We start from the raw sequence: 13,444 nt of genomic DNA, 5'->3' as shown, positions 1-13,444 counted from the left end.
ATGTCACTCAATACCACTGACATCACTAGGTGTAAACAACATCTCTCCTTTGCTGTGTATGTGACTATGGAGCTGTTTGGTGATGTCGTCTATTATGGCCTTCATAGAAGCAACAGGAGATTGTTGCATCCATCTAGAACCCTCAGAACTACAGTGCTATGATGTCACTCACTTCCACAGGCCTTGCAGAGTGTAAACAACAACAACCCAGCTTTGTTGTGTATGTAACCATAGGGATTTGTGATGTCACCTAAACCTTCACAGCAGCGACAGCTTTATGAGGAGCATCAGCACTGCTCTGCCTGAGCAGAACCATCACCGCCATAGGTTGTCAAATAACCCGGGTTTAACCCACACAGGTAAGTCCAATGGGGTGCAGGCATGTCCTCTATGCTTACAGCTTCCCGTGGGTGTTGGTTTGATACCGTTTGGGGACAGCCAAGGAGGCATCTGCAGGCAACAAAGGTAGGTGTGTGCTTGTGTGTGTGTTTCCTATGCAGATCCTAAGCCCAGTGTCACATGCAAGTAGGAGGAGTAAGAAGGGTTCCTGGCAAATCCGGGTTATGGATTGCATTTAAAAAGGCCCTGTGGGAGTGCAATGGGCCCCTGTCTTGCTGCTTAGCAATAATGGTATGGGTTTAGGTTCTGCTGTGTGTACTGGTGGTTGACTGCCCCCCAGCCCAGAGTGTGCATGGAAAATTGTCTGGCAGCCTCCCTGACAGCAAGCAGTGATAGTGCCCATGAAGGGGACCTTGTTGGGCCCGCCCCTTTCACGGTTATCGCTTCTCGGCCTTTTGGCTAAGATCAAGTGTAGTATCTGTTCTTATCAGTTTAATATCTGATACGTCCCCTATCTGGGGACCATATATTAAATGGATTTTTGAGAACGGGGGCCGATTTCGAAGCTTGCTTCCGTCGCCCTATGCATTGACCCGATATGGCAGTATCTTCGGGTACAGTGCACCACCCCCTTACAGGGTTAAAAAGAAAGATTCCTACTTTCATTGCTACCTGCTTGCTGGCTAGCCAGCTAGCCAGCCCTGTGGGCCTTGCTGCTGCTGCTGCTGCAGCCAAAAAACAAAAGGTGGTGCTGCTGCTGCTTCTGCTTCTGCTTGTGTCTGGCCGCTGTTGGAGCGTCCAGGCACAGGACTTCTGCTGCTGCTGACTAAATGGCCTCCTTAATTGGATCATTTGAGTAGCCAGCACACCTGTGCAGGTAGGGCATGACATGATAGGCAGCTGCCTTGATAGCGGGTGGGTGCTGAATGTTCCTAATTGACAAAATAAGATTAATGCTTATGAAGAAATATAAAATCTCATCCCTTCCCCAATATCGCGCCACACCCCTACCCCTTAATTCCCTGGTTGAACTTGATGGACATATGTCTTTTTTCGACCGTACTAACTATGTAACTATGTAACATAACATGGGGGGGGGGGGTCTCCTGGCTGTTCACACAGGTGTGTCATTGCTGTACATTGACCATGCATTGCTTCTGTGGTATTGCAAAGGCAAAGACAAATGCTTCCAGCCATCCATTGCACTAATGGATTGGTCATCAGCTGGCTGTCTATGTCCCGCATCAATATAGACCAAAGTACAGAGGGTTAGGCTATGCTATTGTGCACCTACCTGATGCATCAGAAGGTGCGAGGCCCTTGCTAAATTCTGTGCACAGACTTTGAGATCTATGCTTTAGACTGTATCTAAACCTGCTCCAACATGGACTGACATTCTGGCCTACTTTCAGCCGATGCGACTTGTCTGTCGCTGAACAGTCGCTTTTTATGTATTCAGCACCTATGTATAATGTTGTAAAAATGCTCTAGAAGCTAAAGTCGCAGAAATGTCACACATATTTGGCCTGCAACTTTCTGTGCGACAAATTCAGACAGGAAAAATCAGTATAAATCCTTAGAAAATTATCCCCCAGTGTCTCCATCTGCTGGCGGTATTGAATAAGCATTGCTGCACTGATGGGGTATGCATTAGACGAAAAAAAAGAAGAAAAAGAAGAATAATACGCCCAGAAAAGAGGCGAAAAGGAGAAAAACGTAAAAAAACGTGAAAAAAAAGTAAGAGGAAGAGAAGGGAAAAAAAGGTGGAAATGGGTTTAAAAGTGATTTCGGCGGAGAAATATATATATATATATATATATATATATATATATATATATACGCGCACACACACACATATATATAAACGTATTCTCCGTTGAGATATTGCAGCCGCTGCTGTGTCCAGGCCCAGGAGCCTTAGCACTGTGCTGTGATGTCACTCAATACCACTGACATCACTAGGTGTAAACAACATCTCTCCTTTGCTGTGTATGTGACTATGGAGCTGTTTGGTGATGTCGTCTATTATGGCCTTCATAGAAGCAACAGGAGATTGTTGCATCCATCTAGAACCCTCAGAACTACAGTGCTATGATGTCACTCACTTCCACAGGCCTTGCAGAGTGTAAACAACAACAACCCAGCTTTGTTGTGTATGTAACCATAGGGATTTGTGATGTCACCTAGAACCTTCACAGCAGCGACAGCTTTATGAGGAGCATCAGCACTGCTCTGCCTGAGCAGAACCATCACCGCCATAGGTTGTCAAATAACCCGGGTTTAACCCACACAGGTAAGTCCAATGGGGTGCAGGCATGTCCTCTATGCTTACAGCTTCCCGTGGGTGTTGGTTTGATACCGTTTGGGGACAGCCAAGGAGGCATCTGCAGGCAACAAAGGTAGGTGTGTGCTTGTGTGTGTGTTTCCTATGCAGATCCTAAGCCCAGTGTCACATGCAAGTAGGAGGAGTAAGAAGGGTTCCTGGCAAATCCGGGTTATGGATTGCATTTAAAAAGGCCCCGTGGGAGTGCAATGGGCCCCTGTCTTGCTGCTTAGCAATAATGGTATGGGTTTAGGTTCTGCTGTGTGTACTGGTGGTTGACTGCCCCCCAGCCCAGAGTGTGCATGGAAAATTGTCTGGCAGCCTCCCTGACAGCAAGCAGTGATAGTGCCCATGAAGGGGACCTTGTTGGGCCCGCCCCTTTCACGGTTATCGCTTCTCGGCCTTTTGGCTAAGATCAAGTGTAGTATCTGTTCTTATCAGTTTAATATCTGATACGTCCCCTATCTGGGGACCATATATTAAATGGATTTTTGAGAACGGGGGCCGATTTCGAAGCTTGCTTCCGTCGCCCTATGCATTGACCCGATATGGCAGTATCTTCGGGTACAGTGCACCACCCCCTTACAGGGTTAAAAAGAAAGATTCCTACTTTCATTGCTACCTGCTTGCTGGCTAGCCAGCTAGCCAGCCCTGTGGGCCTTGCTGCTGCTGCTGCTGCAGCCAAAAAACAAAAGGTGGTGCTGCTGCTGCTTCTGCTTCTGCTTGTGTCTGGCCGCTGTTGGAGCGTCCAGGCACAGGACTTCTGCTGCTGCTGACTAAATGGCCTCCTTAATTGGATCATTTGAGTAGCCAGTACACCTGTGCAGGTAGGGCATGACATGATAGGCAGCTGCCTTGATAGCGGGTGGGTGCTGAATGTTCCTAATTGACAAAATAAGATTAATGCTTATGAAGAAATATAAAATTTCATCCCTTCCCCAATATCGCGCCACACCCCTACCCCTTAATTCCCTGGTTGAACTTGATGGACATATGTCTTTTTTCGACCGTACTAACTATGTAACTATGTAACATAACATGGGGGGGGGGGGGTCTCCTGGCTGTTCACACAGGTGTGTCATTGCTGTACATTGACCATGCATTGCTTCTGTGGTATTGCAAAGGCAAAGACAAATGCTTCCAGCCATCCATTGCACTAATGGATTGGTCATCAGCTGGCTGTCTATGTCCCGCATCAATATAGACCAAAGTACAGAGGGTTAGGCTATGCTATTGTGCACCTACCTGATGCATCAGAAGGTGCGAGGCCCTTGCTAAATTCTGTGCACAGACTTTGAGATCTATGCTTTAGACTGTATCTAAACCTGCTCCAACATGGACTGACATTCTGGCCTACTTTCAGCCGATGCGACTTGTCTGTCGCTGAACAGTCGCTTTTTATGTATTCAGCACCTATGTATAATGTTGTAAAAATGCTCTAGAAGCTAAAGTCGCAGAAATGTCACACATATTTGGCCTGCAACTTTCTGTGCGACAAATTCAGACAGGAAAAATCAGTATAAATCCTTAGAAAATTATCCCCCAGTGTCTCCATCTGCTGGCGGTATTGAATAAGCATTGCTGCACTGATGGGGTATGCATTAGACGAAAAAAAAGAAGAAAAAGAAGAATAATACGCCCAGAAAAGAGGCGAAAAGGAGAAAAACGTAAAAAAACGTGAAAAAAAAGTAAGAGGAAGAGAAGGGAAAAAAAGGTGGAAATGGGTTTAAAAGTGATTTCGGCGGAGAAATATATATATATATATATATATATATATATATATATATATATATATATATACGCGCACACACACACATATATATAAACGTATTCTCCGTTGAGATATTGCAGCCGCTGCTGTGTCCAGGCCCAGGAGCCTTAGCACTGTGCTGTGATGTCACTCAATACCACTGACATCACTAGGTGTAAACAACATCTCTCCTTTGCTGTGTATGTGACTATGGAGCTGTTTGGTGATGTCGTCTATTATGGCCTTCATAGAAGCAACAGGAGATTGTTGCATCCATCTAGAACCCTCAGAACTACAGTGCTATGATGTCACTCACTTCCACAGGCCTTGCAGAGTGTAAACAACAACAACCCAGCTTTGTTGTGTATGTAACCATAGGGATTTGTGATGTCACCTAGAACCTTCACAGCAGCGACAGCTTTATGAGGAGCATCAGCACTGCTCTGCCTGAGCAGAACCATCACCGCCATAGGTTGTCAAATAACCCGGGTTTAACCCACACAGGTAAGTCCAATGGGGTGCAGGCATGTCCTCTATGCTTACAGCTTCCCGTGGGTGTTGGTTTGATACCGTTTGGGGACAGCCAAGGAGGCATCTGCAGGCAACAAAGGTAGGTGTGTGCTTGTGTGTGTGTTTCCTATGCAGATCCTAAGCCCAGTGTCACATGCAAGTAGGAGGAGTAAGAAGGGTTCCTGGCAAATCCGGGTTATGGATTGCATTTAAAAAGGCCCCGTGGGAGTGCAATGGGCCCCTGTCTTGCTGCTTAGCAATAATGGTATGGGTTTAGGTTCTGCTGTGTGTACTGGTGGTTGACTGCCCCCCAGCCCAAAGTGTGTGCATGGAAAATTGTCTGGCAGCCTCCCTGACAGCAAGCAGTGATAGTGCCCATGAAGGGGACCTTGTTGGGCCCGCCCCTTTCACGGTTATCGCTTCTCGGCCTTTTGGCTAAGATCAAGTGTAGTATCTGTTCTTATCAGTTTAATATCTGATACGTCCCCTATCTGGGGACCATATATTAAATGGATTTTTGAGAACGGGGGCCGATTTCGAAGCTTGCTTCCGTCGCCCTATGCATTGACCCGATATGGCAGTATCTTCGGGTACAGTGCACCACCCCCTTACAGGGTTAAAAAGAAAGATTCCTACTTTCATTGCTACCTGCTTGCTGGCTAGCCAGCTAGCCAGCCCTGTGGGCCTTGCTGCTGCTGCTGCTGCAGCCAAAAAACAAAAGGTGGTGCTGCTGCTGCTTCTGCTTCTGCTTGTGTCTGGCCGCTGTTGGAGCGTCCAGGCACAGGACTTCTGCTGCTGCTGACTAAATGGCCTCCTTAATTGGATCATTTGAGTAGCCAGCACACCTGTGCAGGTAGGGCATGACATGATAGGCAGCTGCCTTGATAGCGGGTGGGTGCTGAATGTTCCTAATTGACAAAATAAGATTAATGCTTATGAAGAAATATAAAATCTCATCCCTTCCCCAATATCGCGCCACACCCCTACCCCTTAATTCCCTGGTTGAACTTGATGGACATATGTCTTTTTTCGACCGTACTAACTATGTAACTATGTAACATAACATGGGGGGGGGGGGGGTCTCCTGGCTGTTCACACAGGTGTGTCATTGCTGTACATTGACCATGCATTGCTTCTGTGGTATTGCAAAGGCAAAGACAAATGCTTCCAGCCATCCATTGCACTAATGGATTGGTCATCAGCTGGCTGTCTATGTCCCGCATCAATATAGACCAAAGTACAGAGGGTTAGGCTATGCTATTGTGCACCTACCTGATGCATCAGAAGGTGCGAGGCCCTTGCTAAATTCTGTGCACAGACTTTGAGATCTATGCTTTAGACTGTATCTAAACCTGCTCCAACATGGACTGACATTCTGGCCTACTTTCAGCCGATGCGACTTGTCTGTCGCTGAACAGTCGCTTTTTATGTATTCAGCACCTATGTATAATGTTGTAAAAATGCTCTAGAAGCTAAAGTCGCAGAAATGTCACACATATTTGGCCTGCAACTTTCTGTGCGACAAATTCAGACAGGAAAAATCAGTATAAATCCTTAGAAAATTATCCCCCAGTGTCTCCATCTGCTGGCGGTATTGAATAAGCATTGCTGCACTGATGGGGTATGCATTAGACGAAAAAAAAGAAGAAAAAGAAGAATAATACGCCCAGAAAAGAGGCGAAAAGGAGAAAAACGTAAAAAAACGTGAAAAAAAAGTAAGAGGAAGAGAAGGGAAAAAAAGGTGGAAATGGGTTTAAAAGTGATTTCGGCGGAGAAATATATATATATATATATATATATATATATATATATATATATATACGCGCACACACACACATATATATAAACGTATTCTCCGTTGAGATATTGCAGCCGCTGCTGTGTCCAGGCCCAGGAGCCTTAGCACTGTGCTGTGATGTCACTCAATACCACTGACATCACTAGGTGTAAACAACATCTCTCCTTTGCTGTGTATGTGACTATGGAGCTGTTTGGTGATGTCGTCTATTATGGCCTTCATAGAAGCAACAGGAGATTGTTGCATCCATCTAGAACCCTCAGAACTACAGTGCTATGATGTCACTCACTTCCACAGGCCTTGCAGAGTGTAAACAACAACAACCCAGCTTTGTTGTGTATGTAACCATAGGGATTTGTGATGTCACCTAGAACCTTCACAGCAGCGACAGCTTTATGAGGAGCATCAGCACTGCTCTGCCTGAGCAGAACCATCACCGCCATAGGTTGTCAAATAACCCGGGTTTAACCCACACAGGTAAGTCCAATGGGGTGCAGGCATGTCCTCTATGCTTACAGCTTCCCGTGGGTGTTGGTTTGATACCGTTTGGGGACAGCCAAGGAGGCATCTGCAGGCAACAAAGGTAGGTGTGTGCTTGTGTGTGTGTTTCCTATGCAGATCCTAAGCCCAGTGTCACATGCAAGTAGGAGGAGTAAGAAGGGTTCCTGGCAAATCCGGGTTATGGATTGCATTTAAAAAGGCCCCGTGGGAGTGCAATGGGCCCCTGTCTTGCTGCTTAGCAATAATGGTATGGGTTTAGGTTCTGCTGTGTGTACTGGTGGTTGACTGCCCCCCAGCCCAGAGTGTGCATGGAAAATTGTCTGGCAGCCTCCCTGACAGCAAGCAGTGATAGTGCCCATGAAGGGGACCTTGTTGGGCCCGCCCCTTTCACGGTTATCGCTTCTCGGCCTTTTGGCTAAGATCAAGTGTAGTATCTGTTCTTATCAGTTTAATATCTGATATGTCCCCTATCTGGGGACCATATATTAAATGGATTTTTGAGAACGGGGGCCGATTTCGAAGCTTGCTTCCGTCGCCCTATGCATTGACCCGATATGGCAGTATCTTCGGGTACAGTGCACCACCCCCTTACAGGGTTAAAAAGAAAGATTCCTACTTTCATTGCTACCTGCTTGCTGGCTAGCCAGCTAGCCAGCCCTGTGGGCCTTGCTGCTGCTGCTGCTGCAGCCAAAAAACAAAAGGTGGTGCTGCTGCTGCTTCTGCTTCTGCTTGTGTCTGGCCGCTGTTGGAGCGTCCAGGCACAGGACTTCTGCTGCTGCTGACTAAATGGCCTCCTTAATTGGATCATTTGAGTAGCCAGCACACCTGTGCAGGTAGGGCATGACATGATAGGCAGCTGCCTTGATAGCGGGTGGGTGCTGAATGTTCCTAATTGACAAAATAAGATTAATGCTTATGAAGAAATATAAAATCTCATCCCTTCCCCAATATCGCGCCACACCCCTACCCCTTAATTCCCTGGTTGAACTTGATGGACATATGTCTTTTTTCGACCGTACTAACTATGTAACTATGTAACATAACATGGGGGGGGGGGGTCTCCTGGCTGTTCACACAGGTGTGTCATTGCTGTACATTGACCATGCATTGCTTCTGTGGTATTGCAAAGGCAAAGACAAATGCTTCCAGCCATCCATTGCACTAATGGATTGGTCATCAGCTGGCTGTCTATGTCCCGCATCAATATAGACCAAAGTACAGAGGGTTAGGCTATGCTATTGTGCACCTACCTGATGCATCAGAAGGTGCGAGGCCCTTGCTAAATTCTGTGCACAGACTTTGAGATCTATGCTTTAGACTGTATCTAAACCTGCTCCAACATGGACTGACATTCTGGCCTACTTTCAGCCGATGCGACTTGTCTGTCGCTGAACAGTCGCTTTTTATGTATTCAGCACCTATGTATAATGTTGTAAAAATGCTCTAGAAGCTAAAGTCGCAGAAATGTCACACATATTTGGCCTGCAACTTTCTGTGCGACAAATTCAGACAGGAAAAATCAGTATAAATCCTTAGAAAATTATCCCCCAGTGTCTCCATCTGCTGGCGGTATTGAATAAGCATTGCTGCACTGATGGGGTATGCATTAGACGAAAAAAAAGAAGAAAAAGAAGAATAATACGCCCAGAAAAGAGGCGAAAAGGAGAAAAACGTAAAAAAACGTGAAAAAAAAGTAAGAGGAAGAGAAGGGAAAAAAAGGTGGAAATGGGTTTAAAAGTGATTTCGGCGGAGAAATATATATATATATATATATATATATATATATATATATATATACGCGCACACACACACATATATATAAACGTATTCTCCGTTGAGATATTGCAGCCGCTGCTGTGTCCAGGCCCAGGAGCCTTAGCACTGTGCTGTGATGTCACTCAATACCACTGACATCACTAGGTGTAAACAACATCTCTCCTTTGCTGTGTATGTGACTATGGAGCTGTTTGGTGATGTCGTCTATTATGGCCTTCATAGAAGCAACAGGAGATTGTTGCATCCATCTAGAACCCTCAGAACTACAGTGCTATGATGTCACTCACTTCCACAGGCCTTGCAGAGTGTAAACAACAACAACCCAGCTTTGTTGTGTATGTAACCATAGGGATTTGTGATGTCACCTAGAACCTTCACAGCAGCGACAGCTTTATGAGGAGCATCAGCACTGCTCTGCCTGAGCAGAACCATCACCGCCATAGGTTGTCAAATAACCCGGGTTTAACCCACACAGGTAAGTCCAATGGGGTGCAGGCATGTCCTCTATGCTTACAGCTTCCCGTGGGTGTTGGTTTGATACCGTTTGGGGACAGCCAAGGAGGCATCTGCAGGCAACAAAGGTAGGTGTGTGCTTGTGTGTGTGTTTCCTATGCAGATCCTAAGCCCAGTGTCACATGCAAGTAGGAGGAGTAAGAAGGGTTCCTGGCAAATCCGGGTTATGGATTGCATTTAAAAAGGCCCCGTGGGAGTGCAATGGGCCCCTGTCTTGCTGCTTAGCAATAATGGTATGGGTTTAGGTTCTGCTGTGTGTACTGGTGGTTGACTGCCCCCCAGCCCAGAGTGTGCATGGAAAATTGTCTGGCAGCCTCCCTGACAGCAAGCAGTGATAGTGCCCATGAAGGGGACCTTGTTGGGCCCGCCCCTTTCACGGTTATCGCTTCTCGGCCTTTTGGCTAAGATCAAGTGTAGTATCTGTTCTTATCAGTTTAATATCTGATACGTCCCCTATCTGGGGACCATATATTAAATGGATTTTTGAGAACGGGGGCCGATTTCGAAGCTTGCTTCCGTCGCCCTATGCATTGACCCGATATGGCAGTATCTTCGGGTACAGTGCACCACCCCCTTACAGGGTTAAAAAGAAAGATTCCTACTTTCATTGCTACCTGCTTGCTGGCTAGCCAGCTAGCCAGCCCTGTGGGCCCTGCTGCTGCTGCTGCTGCAGCCAAAAAACAAAAGGTGGTGCTGCTGCTGCTTCTGCTTCTGCTTGTGTCTGGCCGCTGTTGGAGCGTCCAGGCACAGGACTTCTGCTGCTGCTGACTAAATGGCCTCCTTAATTGGATCATTTGAGTAGCCAGCACACCTGTGCAGGTAGGGCATGACATGATAGGCAGCTGCCTTGATAGCGGGTGGGTGCTGAATGTTCCTAATTGACAAAATAAGATTAATGCTTATGAAGAAATATAAAATCTCATCCCTTCCCCAATATCGCGCCACACCCCTACCCCTTAATTCCCTGGTTGAACTTGATGGACATATGTCTTTTTTCGACCGTACTAACTATGTAACTATGTAACATAACATGGGGGGGGGGGGTCTCCTGGCTGTTCACACAGGTGTGTCATTGCTGTACATTGACCATGCATTGCTTCTGTGGTATTGCAAAGGCAAAGACAAATGCTTCCAGCCATCCATTGCACTAATGGATTGGTCATCAGCTGGCTGTCTATGTCCCGCATCAATATAGACCAAAGTACAGAAGGTTAGGCTATGCTATTGTGCACCTACCTGATGCATCAGAAGGTGCGAGGCCCTTGCTAAATTCTGTGCACAGACTTTGAGATCTATGCTTTAGACTGTATCTAAACCTGCTCCAACATGGACTGACATTCTGGCCTACTTTCAGCCGATGCGACTTGTCTGTCGCTGAACAGTCGCTTTTTATGTATTCAGCACCTATGTATAATGTTGTAAAAATGCTCTAGAAGCTAAAGTCGCAGAAATGTCACACATATTTGGCCTGCAACTTTCTGTGCGACAAATTCAGACAGGAAAAATCAGTATAAATCCTTAGAAAATTATCCCCCAGTGTCTCCATCTGCTGGCGGTATTGAATAAGCATTGCTGCACTGATGGGGTATGCATTAGACGAAAAAAAAGAAGAAAAAGAAGAATAATACGCCCAGAAAAGAGGCGAAAAGGAGAAAAACGTAAAAAAACGTGAAAAAAAAGTAAGAGGAAGAGAAGGGAAAAAAAGGTGGAAATGGGTTTAAAAGTGATTTCGGCGGAGAAATATATATATATATATATATATATATATATATATATATATATATATATACGCGCACACACACACATATATATATAAACGTATTCTCCGTTGAGATATTGCAGCCGCTGCTGTGTCCAGGCCCAGGAGCCTTAGCACTGTGCTGTGATGTCACTCAATACCACTGACATCACTAGGTGTAAACAACATCTCTCCTTTGCTGTGTATGTGACTATGGAGCTGTTTGGTGATGTCGTCTATTATGGCCTTCATAGAAGCAACAGGAGATTGTTGCATCCATCTAGAACCCTCAGAACTACAGTGCTATGATGTCACTCACTTCCACAGGCCTTGCAGAGTGTAAACAACAACAACCCAGCTTTGTTGTGTATGTAACCATAGGGATTTGTGATGTCACCTAGAACCTTCACAGCAGCGACAGCTTTATGAGGAGCATCAGCACTGCTCTGCCTGAGCAGAACCATCACCGCCATAGGTTGTCAAATAACCCGGGTTTAACCCACACAGGTAAGTCCAATGGGGTGCAGGCATGTCCTCTATGCTTACAGCTTCCCGTGGGTGTTGGTTTGATACCGTTTGGGGACAGCCAAGGAGGCATCTGCAGGCAACAAAGGTAGGTGTGTGCTTGTGTGTGTGTTTCCTATGCAGATCCTAAGCCCAGTGTCACATGCAAGTAGGAGGAGTAAGAAGGGTTCCTGGCAAATCCGGGTTATGGATTGCATTTAAAAAGGCCCCGTGGGAGTGCAATGGGCCCCTGTCTTGCTGCTTAGCAATAATGGTATGGGTTTAGGTTCTGCTGTGTGTACTGGTGGTTGACTGCCCCCCAGCCCAGAGTGTGCATGGAAAATTGTCTGGCAGCCTCCCTGACAGCAAGCAGTGATAGTGCCCATGAAGGGGACCTTGTTGGGCCCGCCCCTTTCACGGTTATCGCTTCTCGGCCTTTTGGCTAAGATCAAGTGTAGTATCTGTTCTTATCAGTTTAATATCTGATACGTCCCCTATCTGGGGACCATATATTAAATGGATTTTTGAGAACGGGGGCCGATTTCGAAGCTTGCTTCCGTCGCCCTATGCATTGACCCGATATGGCAGTATCTTCGGGTACAGTGTACCACCCCCTTACAGGGTTAAAAAGAAAGATTCCTACTTTCATTGCTACCTGCTTGCTGGCTAGCCAGCTAGCCAGCCCTGTGGGCCTTGCTGCTGCTGCTGCTGCAGCCAAAAAACAAAAGGTGGTGCTGCTGCTGCTTCTGCTTCTGCTTGTGTCTGGCCGCTGTTGGAGCGTCCAGGCACAGGACTTCTGCTGCTGCTGACTAAATGGCCTCCTTAATTGGATCATTTGAGTAGCCAGCACACCTGTGCAGGTAGGGCATGACATGATAGGCAGCTGCCTTGATAGCGGGTGGGTGCTGAATGTTCCTAATTGACAAAATAAGATTAATGCTTATGAAGAAATATAAAATCTCATCCCTTCCCCAATATCGCGCCACACCCCTACCCCTTAATTCCCTGGTTGAACTTGATGGACATATGTCTTTTTTCGACCGTACTAACTATGTAACTATGTAACATAACATGGGGGGGGGGGGGTCTCCTGGCTGTTCACACAGGTGTGTCATTGCTGTACATTGACCATGCATTGCTTCTGTGGTATTGCAAAGGCAAAGACAAATGCTTCCAGCCATCCATTGCACTAATGGATTGGTCATCAGCTGGCTGTCTATGTCCCGCATCAATATAGACCAAAGTACAGAGGGTTAGGCTATGCTATTGTGCACCTACCTGATGCATCAGAAGGTGCGAGGCCCTTGCTAAATTCTGTGCACAGACTTTGAGATCTATGCTTTAGACTGTATCTAAACCTGCTCCAACATGGACTGACATTCTGGCCTACTTTCAGCCGATGCGACTTGTCTGTCGCTGAACAGTCGCTTTTTATGTATTCAGCACCTATGTATAATGTTGTAAAAATGCTCTAGAAGCTAAAGTCGCAGAAATGTCACACATATTTGGCCTGCAACTTTCTGTGCGACAAATTCAGACAGGAAAAATCAGTATAAATCCTTAGAAAATTATCCCCCAGTGTCTCCATCTGCTGGCGGTATTGAATAAGCATTGCTGCACTGATGGGGTATGCATTAGACGAAAAAAAAGAAGAAAAAGAAGAATAATACGCCCAGAAAAGAGGCGAAAAGG

At 46.2% G+C, this 13,444-nt stretch overlaps 6 non-coding genes across 6 annotated transcripts; all 6 read left to right on the top strand.

Annotated features, from left to right (window-relative positions):
• The first annotated feature begins 778 nt into the window (after positions 1–778).
• On the top strand, positions 779–969 carry LOC130346428 (U2 spliceosomal RNA). The gene has a single exon (XR_008884649.1). It is a non-coding gene; the product is annotated as a U2 spliceosomal RNA (small nuclear RNA).
• A 2,082-nt stretch (positions 970–3,051) lies between these two features.
• On the top strand, positions 3,052–3,242 carry LOC130346427 (U2 spliceosomal RNA). The gene has a single exon (XR_008884648.1). It is a non-coding gene; the product is annotated as a U2 spliceosomal RNA (small nuclear RNA).
• Positions 3,243–5,337: 2,095 nt separating this feature from the next.
• On the top strand, positions 5,338–5,528 carry LOC130346426 (U2 spliceosomal RNA). The gene has a single exon (XR_008884647.1). It is a non-coding gene; the product is annotated as a U2 spliceosomal RNA (small nuclear RNA).
• A 2,088-nt stretch (positions 5,529–7,616) lies between these two features.
• LOC130346400 (U2 spliceosomal RNA) lies at positions 7,617–7,807 on the top strand. Its single transcript, XR_008884625.1, has one exon. It is a non-coding gene; the product is annotated as a U2 spliceosomal RNA (small nuclear RNA).
• Positions 7,808–9,891: 2,084 nt separating this feature from the next.
• Positions 9,892–10,082, top strand: LOC130346418 (U2 spliceosomal RNA). Its single transcript, XR_008884642.1, has one exon. It is a non-coding gene; the product is annotated as a U2 spliceosomal RNA (small nuclear RNA).
• A 2,092-nt stretch (positions 10,083–12,174) lies between these two features.
• On the top strand, positions 12,175–12,365 carry LOC130346412 (U2 spliceosomal RNA). Its single transcript, XR_008884636.1, has one exon. It is a non-coding gene; the product is annotated as a U2 spliceosomal RNA (small nuclear RNA).
• Positions 12,366–13,444: the final 1,079 nt, after the last annotated feature.

This window comes from Hyla sarda, unplaced genomic scaffold (genome assembly GCF_029499605.1).
Source record: "Hyla sarda isolate aHylSar1 unplaced genomic scaffold, aHylSar1.hap1 scaffold_786, whole genome shotgun sequence".
Lineage (NCBI taxonomy): Eukaryota > Metazoa > Chordata > Amphibia > Anura > Hylidae > Hyla > Hyla sarda.
Note: the sequence above shows the minus strand (reverse complement) of the source record. Positions and strands in the feature narration are given on the sequence as shown.